The 9330-nt window shown below is 34.6% G+C and overlaps 1 non-coding gene across 1 annotated transcript; it reads left to right on the top strand.

Moving 5' to 3' along the window:
- Positions 1-2774: 2774 nt before the first annotated feature.
- On the top strand, positions 2775-2905 carry LOC113930063. Its single transcript, XR_003522434.1, has one exon. It is a non-coding gene; the product is annotated as a small nucleolar RNA SNORA63 (small nucleolar RNA).
- The last annotated feature ends 6425 nt before the right edge of the window (positions 2906-9330 follow it).

Below are 9330 nucleotides of genomic sequence, written 5' to 3' on the forward strand. Positions count from 1 at the left end.
TTAAGGATCTAATTCGTTGTCTTTGAATATTCTATGGTGTTGATTAAAGGTATGGCATTAATACGTTTATTATTGACTACCAATGATTGACTTTTATTGTTTTCTGCAAGCTATTTGGGTCTTCATTTTGTTGTTAGTAAAAATCTGAAGTTTCACTAAGTGATTTCTAATGTTGATCATTTAATTTCTAAATTTATTGTGTTTGGCACTCAGTTACAAGTACTATTCTAGATTTTAATATAATATAAATATATATTATGTGATATATATATTTTATGTTATTTATATCATATAAATCTTTTTATAAGAGTATTAAGATTAGATTAGTCCCATTGGATATTCAAATTTACAAGAGAGCTGTGATACTTTCAAAGTAGGACACTGACATAAGAACACACCAAACCAAAAAAAGTGCCCAACAGAAAGTCCAGAAATTAAATAAAAATATATTAGTAAATTATAAAATATGAATATAAAAGCAGATAGAGATTTTATTTTCATGAAAGTATTTCAACAATCTAGTAGCCATCTGAAAAGATTCAAATAAATGTAGACACTGTCTTTTTCCCATTGGATATTCTTTCCTGCTTTGTCAAAGATTAATTGCCCATATAGTTGTGGGTTCATTTCTGGGTTTTTATTTTTCTCCATTGACCTGTGTGTCTATTTTTGTGCCATACAATAGTATCTTACTGTCTTGGTCACTACACTTGTGTAAAATATCTTGAAGTCCCGAATTGTGATGCTTTTAACTTTGCTTTTCTTTTTCAATGTTGCTTTGGCAATGTGGGGTCATTTGTGGTTCCATACAAATTTTAGGATTGTTTTTTCTAGCTCTGTGAAAAATGCTGTTGGTATTTTGATAAAGATTGCTTTAAATGTGTAGATTGCTTTGGGTAGTATAGACATTTTATCAATATTTGTTCTTCCAATCCATGAGCATAGAAAATTTTTCCATTTCTTTGTGTCATCTTGAATTTCTTTCATCAGTGTTTTATAGTTTTCAAAGTACAGGTCTTTCACCACTTTGGTTATTTTATTCCTTCTTCCAATTCTTACAGTTTTTGGTGCAATTGTAAATGGGATTGATTTCTCCTTCTGTTGCTTTATTATTGATGTATAGAAATGCAACAGATTTCTGTACATTGATTTTGTATCCTGTGTCTTCACTGAATTTATTTATAAGTTCTAGCAGTTTTTTGGTGGAGTCTTTCAGGTTTTCTATAGAGTATCATGTTATCTGTAAATACTGAATGTTTGACTTCTTCTTTGCTAAATTAGATGCTTTTTATTTCTTTTTCTTGTTTGCTGTGGCTAGGACTTCTAGTACTGTATTAAATAACAGTGGTGAGAGTGGACATCACTGTCTTGTTCCTTGGGTAAACTGGAAAGCAACACGCAGAAGAATGAAAGTGGACCACTTTCTCACAGCCAACACAAAAATAAATTCAAAATGGATTAAAGACCTAAATGTGAGACTTGAAACAATAAAAATCCTAGTGGAGGAGAACACTGGCAGTGACCCATAAAACTCAACACCCAAAAAACCAAATAATTCAATTAAAAATTGGGAACTATCCTACCATCCAACAATTGCATCCAGCAAAACTAGGTTTTCACCCAAAGAATACAAAAATAGTAATTCAAAAGGATACATGCACATGCATGTTTATAGAAGCATTATTATCTACAGTAGCCAAATTTTGGAAACAGCCCAAGTGTCCATCAACTGATGAATGGATATAGAAAATGTGGTATATATATATATATATATATACACAACAGAATATTACTCAGCCACAATAAAGAATGAAATCTTGCTATTTGTGATGACATGGGTGGAGCTAGAGAGTATTATGCTAAGCGAAATAAGTCAGAGAAAGACAAATACCATATATTGCACACATATGTAGAATTTAAGAAATAAAACAAATGAACAAAGGGGGGAAAAAAGAGAGCAAGAGAGGCAAACCAAGAAACAGACTCTTAACTATAGAGAACAAACTGATGGTTACCAGAGGCAAAGTGGGTGGTGGGATGGGCAAAATAGGTGATAGGAATTAAGGAGTGCACTTTTGATGAGCACTGAATGTTGAATGGAAGTATTGAATTACTATATTGTAGACCTGAAACTAATATTACAGTGTATGTTAACTAACTGAAATTTAAATAAAAACTTAAGAAAATAAAAAGAAAGAATGGAGGAAATAAAGATATAATTTTTTGTAATGGGTTGAGTCTATCTATAATAAGAAAAAACAAAAGCTGAAGTGAAAGTTCACAGAAGACTTCAAGTATCCCTAACTATGACACATAGATATTAGAAATGGTACTAAATATAGGTGATATAAATGATTATAAATGTATATTTTGGGGCATATTGAGCAATTTGTGCTGGAGCTTATCAATAAAGAACATATTAAATTTGAAAATAAAGACATCAATAATCTATGTCCTGTTTCCATAGATTTGCTTATTCTAGATGTTTCATTTAAATTGTAAAATAGATTATAGTCCATAATCCAAATGCAGATTTTTGAAAGATAGGGGTAAATGCCAAAGTAAGTGTTAGGCAATTGGTAGGAGGCTAAGAAGTAGACACAAAAATTACCAACAGGATCCCAAAGAGATAAATGCACTTTAATGGTAACTGTAGCATTTTTCACAATAGCCAAAAAAAGAAATAACCTCAATATTCCCTGACAGATGAATGGATTAAAAATATGGTCTATATATACAGGCTATTATCTAGCCTTAAAAACAAAGGAAATCTGATGCAGGATCTAGTTACAATGTAGCTGTAAAGTGCTGCCTTGTCTTTGCAACCTGCTCAAAATAAAGCTGTTACCTCTCTAGCCCTGTCTGCCATGGTGCTTAGCAGCCAGGGATGCATGGTCTCAGACATGTTTATCAAGTTATACACTGACTTGAGGGGCGCCTGGGTGGCTCAGTCATTAAGCGTCTGCCTTCGGCTCAGGTCATAATCCCAGGGTCCTGGGATCGGCCCCGCATTGGGCTCCCTGCTCAGCGGGGAGCCTGCTTCTCCCTCTCCCACTCCCCCTGCTTGTGTTCCCTCTCTTGTTGTGTCTGTCAAATAAATAAAATCTTAAAAAAACAAAAACAAACAAAACCAAAGGAAATCTGCCACATGTGACAACACGGATAAACCTGGAGGATATTATACTAGGTGAAATAAGTAAGCCACAGAAGAACAAATACTGCATGATTCCATTCATATGAGATATCTAAATTAGTCAAACTCATAAAAAGAATAAAATGGTAGTTGCCAGAGACTGGAGAGAGGGAGGACATAGGTGGCTATTGTTCAACTGGTATTAAAGTTTCACTTTGGCAAAGTGAATCAATCCTAGAAATCTGCTGTACAATATTTTGCATATAGTTAACACTGTATTGTATACTTTAAATTCTGTACACAGGTTAGATCTCATATTAAGTGTTCCTACATGGAGAAAAGGAAGAAAAGAAAGAAGGAGGGAGAAAAAGCAAGAGTATTAGTAAGTTCACCTTGGAGATAAAGGAGAGTGGGTAAAAATAGTAAGTCAAAGATGCTGCCATCAATTCTTTTCTCCTGTGTGAGAATGCCATTCCTCATATCAAATATGGAGTATAAATCCCTTCCCTTGAATCCCTGACTTTCCTTGATTAGTGGAATGTGGAGGAGTTAAGATGTTTTGGAGCTTATAATAATTGGTCCTAAGAAATTTTGTAGTTTCCTTTCACTAGTCTTGGAATTCTTGCTCTTTAGATACTTCTTACGGAAACCCATCACTATGATGTGAGAAGCCCAAGACACATGTAAGTGATTATATATGTTCTCCAATTGAAAACCCCAGTTGAACTCCTTGCTGAAAGCTATCATCTAGTTTCAGGTATACGAGTGAGCTCTTTTGGATATTGGGTCTAGTTGATCCTTCATATGACTATAGACACTGCCAATGTCTTACTACTACAACCTTATGACAGACTCCTAGTGAACAGTGTCCATCTGAGCCCAGACATCATAATAAAGTGTTGTTTTAGGCCAGTAAGTTTGTGGGGTAATTTGTTATCAATAACAAAAGCACAGTTTGAAACTAGAAGTGAGATGTCACCTTAACAACCTAAAATGTGTGATATTGGCTTAGGGGCTTAGAACATGTGATCTCAGGAGAATTACCCTTACCAGGTGGCAGCCACACTGATTCAACACATGGACAGATTGATAGGCATCTACCTACTAAGCCAGGATTTCTTGAATCAAGATGGGATAATGCTACAGAGCCATTCTCATTTGACAAAATATTTAACTCTAAATGTATGGATATTGGGTGGTTGTGGCATAGGAAATCACAGATGCAGAAGAGTGACACATTATAGAGAGATAGGAATGGAGACTTAATATTTGTAAAAGTGACAAAAACAAAGAGGTAAAAGGAAACACATATATTACAGACAAAATGAAAACGTTTTGCAAATCAGGCAAAATTGGTGATATTTAGCCCATTTTCAAATTTCTAAAATCTCTACTCCAAGAACAAAAGCAGAGACATTCATATAGCACACTCATGTACAGTGAGGGGCATGTGTAATAACTCTCGAAATTCTAGTCTTGCACATATTTATAAAATATTAACTAGCAACAAATTGCAAAAGATAAATGATTAGGTTGCTTAACTCTGTATAACTGAGACTATATAACTAAGTAGTGGCTTCTGATTGTGATATTGGCCCAGCTCACAGAGATGAACATAGTATATATACCATGACACTCTGCCCTCTGTGAATGATCCAGTGATAGAATTATCTGACTAACAGAGGTGCCTGGGTGACTCAGTCAGTTAAGCTTTCAATTCTTGATTTTGGCTCAGGCTATGATCTCAGGGTCTTGAGATGGACCCTCGTGTCAGGCTCTGTGCTAAGCATGGAGCCTGCTTAAGATTCTCTCTCTCTGCTCCCTCTGCCCCTCTCTGCTCATGCTCTCTCTTTAAAAAATAAAAATTAAAAAAAAAAAATTATCTGACCCACAGTGAGCCAGTTTCCCTAAAAGAAATTTGAAATTGAAAATAGAAAGGAAACGTAGAGAAACTGAAAAATAGTGAAGCTAAGCTTAATAGCAGCTGTCTAGAGGTAAAATTTTCTACAGATATTCTGTACATTCAAACTCTTGTCATTGAATTTTGGAACTTCAGCATCTCCTTCAATTTGAGCAGATGTTATACTGTGTTTCCTGTAATATGTGTGTAAAATTATGTTTTACTTGTACTTTAATTCTGTACCTCAAAATTATTATTTGCAGAGGAATGTTCTATACTTTACAGCATTATTAAAGTTTATTTTTCTTATTCACAGTAGGATTCTCATTATAAATATAACTCCATAGAATCCAAGACACAATTTTTAATAATAATTTATGGCCCATTATACTCTGAGAAATCATACTGAAAGAGTTTTTTCGTAAGGATAATGTACATACACATTTAATTTAAAATATCTGAAATATAGTTATTAATCACAAATGCGTACTACTTCCGAATAGTCTCAGGAATAAATACAATTAAACCTGGAATTGTACAATAAAAAAAAGATGACGCCTCCAAATATAGGACTATTTATATTCATTGAAGATAAATAGAAAAGAATGGAAGAAGCAAAAGGAAGTTTACAGGAAGAAATTTACTCCCACAACTGAATTATTGGAATATTAGTTTTTTTTTTTTTTACTGCAGATTTCAATTCATCAAAAAGTTGTGAATTATTTCAATAGGTCATGATCAGCACTTATGTTTTGGTATTTTCAAATATCAGTTTTATTATGGAAAGTTTCAAACACAAAATGTAGGAAAAACAATCTAATGTAGCCAAATTGCCCATATTTAATAATTAGTATTTTACCACAATTGTTTCCCCTCACTCTTTTTTTTTTTCCTTAATTGATGTAATTTAAAGGAAAAACCTATTTCATCTGTTGATATTTCCTCAGGCGTTTCTAAAAATCAAGAATATTTTCCTACCTACATATGATTCAACTATCTCACCTAAAAATTCCCAATAATTCCTTAATATAATTTATTAACCTAGATTGTATTCAAAGTCTTCTGATTTTACAGTACAGATGGATTATTTGAATTAAGAATAAAACAAGATAGTTTCCTGTCTTGCATTTAGGTCTTTTATCCATTTTTAATTTATTTTTGTGTATCGTGTAAGGAAGTGGTCCAGTTTCATTCTTCTGAATGTTGCTGTCCAGTTTTCCCAACACCATTTGTTGAAGAGACTCTTTTTCCCATTGGATATTTTTTCTGCTTGGTCAAAGGTTAATGCCCCATACAGTTATGGGTTCATTTCTGGGTTTTTTTATTCTATTCCATTGATCTCCAAGCCAGTACTATACTGTCTTGATCACTACAGCTTTGTAATAAAACTTAAGTCTGGAACTGTGAGACAGGAAACAAAATCCTAGAGTATAGCACAGTCAGTAACCTCTGACTAGATATGTCTCCTGAAGCAAGGGAAACAAAAGCAAAAATAAACTATTGGGACTTCATCAAGTTAAAATCTTCTGCACAGCAAAAGAAAAAAACAAAACTAAAAAGTAACCTATGGAATGGGAGAAGATATCTGCAAATGACAATAAAGGGTTAGTATCCATGATAAATAAAATACTTATAAAACTCAACACCCAAAAAACAAATAATCCAGGGGCGCCTGGGTGGCTCAGTCGTTAAGTGTCTGCCTTTGGCTCAGGTCATGATCCCAGGGTCCTGGGATCTAATCCCACATCGGGCTCCCTGCTCCGCGGGAAGCGTGCTTCTCCCTCTCCCACTCTCCTTGCTTGTGTTCCCTCTCTTGCTGTGTCTCTCTCTGTCAAATAAATACAATCTTTAAAAAATGATAATAATAATCCAGTTAAAAAAATGGGTAGAAGACATGAATAGACTTTTTTTAAGATTTTATTTATTCATTTGACAGAGAGAGAAAGCACAAGCAAGGGAGTGGGAGACAGAGGGAGAGGGAGAAGCAGGCTCCACACTGAGTGGGGAGCCCAATGCATGGCTCAATCCCAGGACCCTGATCATGACCTGAGCTGAAGGCAGATGCTTAACCAATTGAGCCACCCAGGTGCCCCTAAATAGACATTTTTCCAAAGAAGACATATAGATGGCTAACAGATACAAGAAAAGATGCTCAACACCACTCATGATCAGGGAAATGCAGATCAAAACAATGCAAATCAAAACAACAATGAGATAGTACCTCACACTGGTCAAAACGGCTAAAATGAACAACACAGGAAACAACAGGTGTTGGCAAGGATGCAGAAAAAGGGGAATCCTTTCACACTGTTGGTAGGAATGCAAACTGGTGCAGCCACTGTTGAAAACATTATGAAGGTTCCTCAAAAAGTTAAAAATGGAACTACCCTACCATCCAGCAATTGCACTCCTAGGTATTTACCCAAAGGATACAAAAATACTGATTCAAAGGGATATATACACCCTCATGTATATAGCAGCATTATCAACAATAGCCAAATTATGAAAAGAGCCCAAATATCCACTGACTGATGAATGTATAAAGAACTGGTTTTACATATATATATATATATATATATATATATATATATGAATATTACTCGACCATGAAAAAAGAATGACATCTTGTCATTTGCAAAGACATGGATGGAGCTAGAGAGTATTATGCTAAGCAAAATAAGTCAGTCTGAGAAAGACAAATGCCATATGATATCACTCATATGTGAAATTTAAGAAACAAAACAACTGAACATGGGGGGATAAGAGGCAAAACAAGAGACAGACTCTTGACTGTGGGGGAACAATCTGGTGGGTACCAGAGAGGAGGTGGGGCAGGGGGAGGGTGATGGGTGATGGGCACTAAGTGTTGCATGTAAGTGATGAGTTGCAGAATTCTACACCTGAAGCTAATATTGTGCTGTATGTTGACTAGCTGGAATTATAAATAAAAACTTGAAGGAAAAAAAAAAAAGAATAACACAAGGTATAAAATCTCAATACTCCCTAAGTGGTTATTATGACTATTACATCTTTCTCTTTTGTTCCCTTATTTTTTGTTTCCATGCCATTAATTTCTATAAATAACTAGGTCCAATTTTATGGAATATCATCCACAGTCTATATTTATCTGGGTGATTCCTACTGATGTTAGTTAACATTTTGCTCTATTCCCTGTATGTCCTGTAAACTGGAAGCCAGAGCTAAATAGTGATTAAATCCAGGTTCAGGGGCCCTGGTGGCTCAGTCGGTTAAGTGTCTACCTTCAGTTCAGGTCATGATCCCAGGGTCCTGGGATCGAGCCCCGCATCGGGCTCCCTGCTTGGCAGGAAGCCTGCTTCTCCCTCTGCCCCCTGCTTGTGTTCTCACTTGCTCTCTATACCAAATAAAAATAAATAAAATCTTAAAATAAATAAACAAACAAACCTAGGTTCAAATCATTTTGGCAGGACTACTGTAAAGGATGCACAATAGATTTCATGTTGTGTTGTTTGAAAATGAACACATCTTTATGAATTTGATCACTTTTAGTCAGGTTGAGCCTTATGAGTGGTGACAACATAGTCTTCCAATTATAAATTTCCGATTCATATTTCTCTCTATATATTTAGCATTTACCTATACTTGGCTTACTTCAAACTATAAACAAGACAAGTGCGATATTTGCTTATTTATTATCCCATGTGATCAACTTTATGAAAAAGAAGCCTCTTTTTCTTTTAATAAAACTTTCTTTTAAATCAAAACTGGGTTGGATAAATTGATGCCACTGTTAAGTGAAATAACCTTAAATGAAACAGAAAAAGTTATTCATGACCTTGAAAAAATATCCATCATTTGGTTGTTATTTTAAGAACAAGACAGGTCCAAAAATGAGCCCCCCTTTTTCTTTTATTTCTACTGTAGGAAATAAGAGCCAATGAAATTCTCAAGTGAAGCAGCTAATAATCAATTTTAGTTAGGAAAAACTGTAATACAAAGAATTTGTCCCCAAAAAGCCAGCTGCCAATCTCTTTAGAGGGGACAAAAACATTGAAAGCTGTAGGATCGCATGCCTGCTCCTGACAATTTTACACAATCCAAAGTGATAAAAATGTAAATTCACATCTTTCCATTCTAATCTTAAGCATAGAATGAAACTTAGGGCCATTTACGAAATAAAATACTTCCTAAGGCTATCATACCTTGACTTTAGGAAGCGCAGTTCAGAAGACAACTTTACAAATCACTGAATGAAAATACTATTTGAATAACAATTATAAAAAAATGTGAAATTTAGGAAGAAAGTATAAAACCATGA

This window comes from Zalophus californianus, chromosome 5 (genome assembly GCF_009762305.2).
Source record: "Zalophus californianus isolate mZalCal1 chromosome 5, mZalCal1.pri.v2, whole genome shotgun sequence".
NCBI lineage: Eukaryota > Metazoa > Chordata > Mammalia > Carnivora > Otariidae > Zalophus > Zalophus californianus.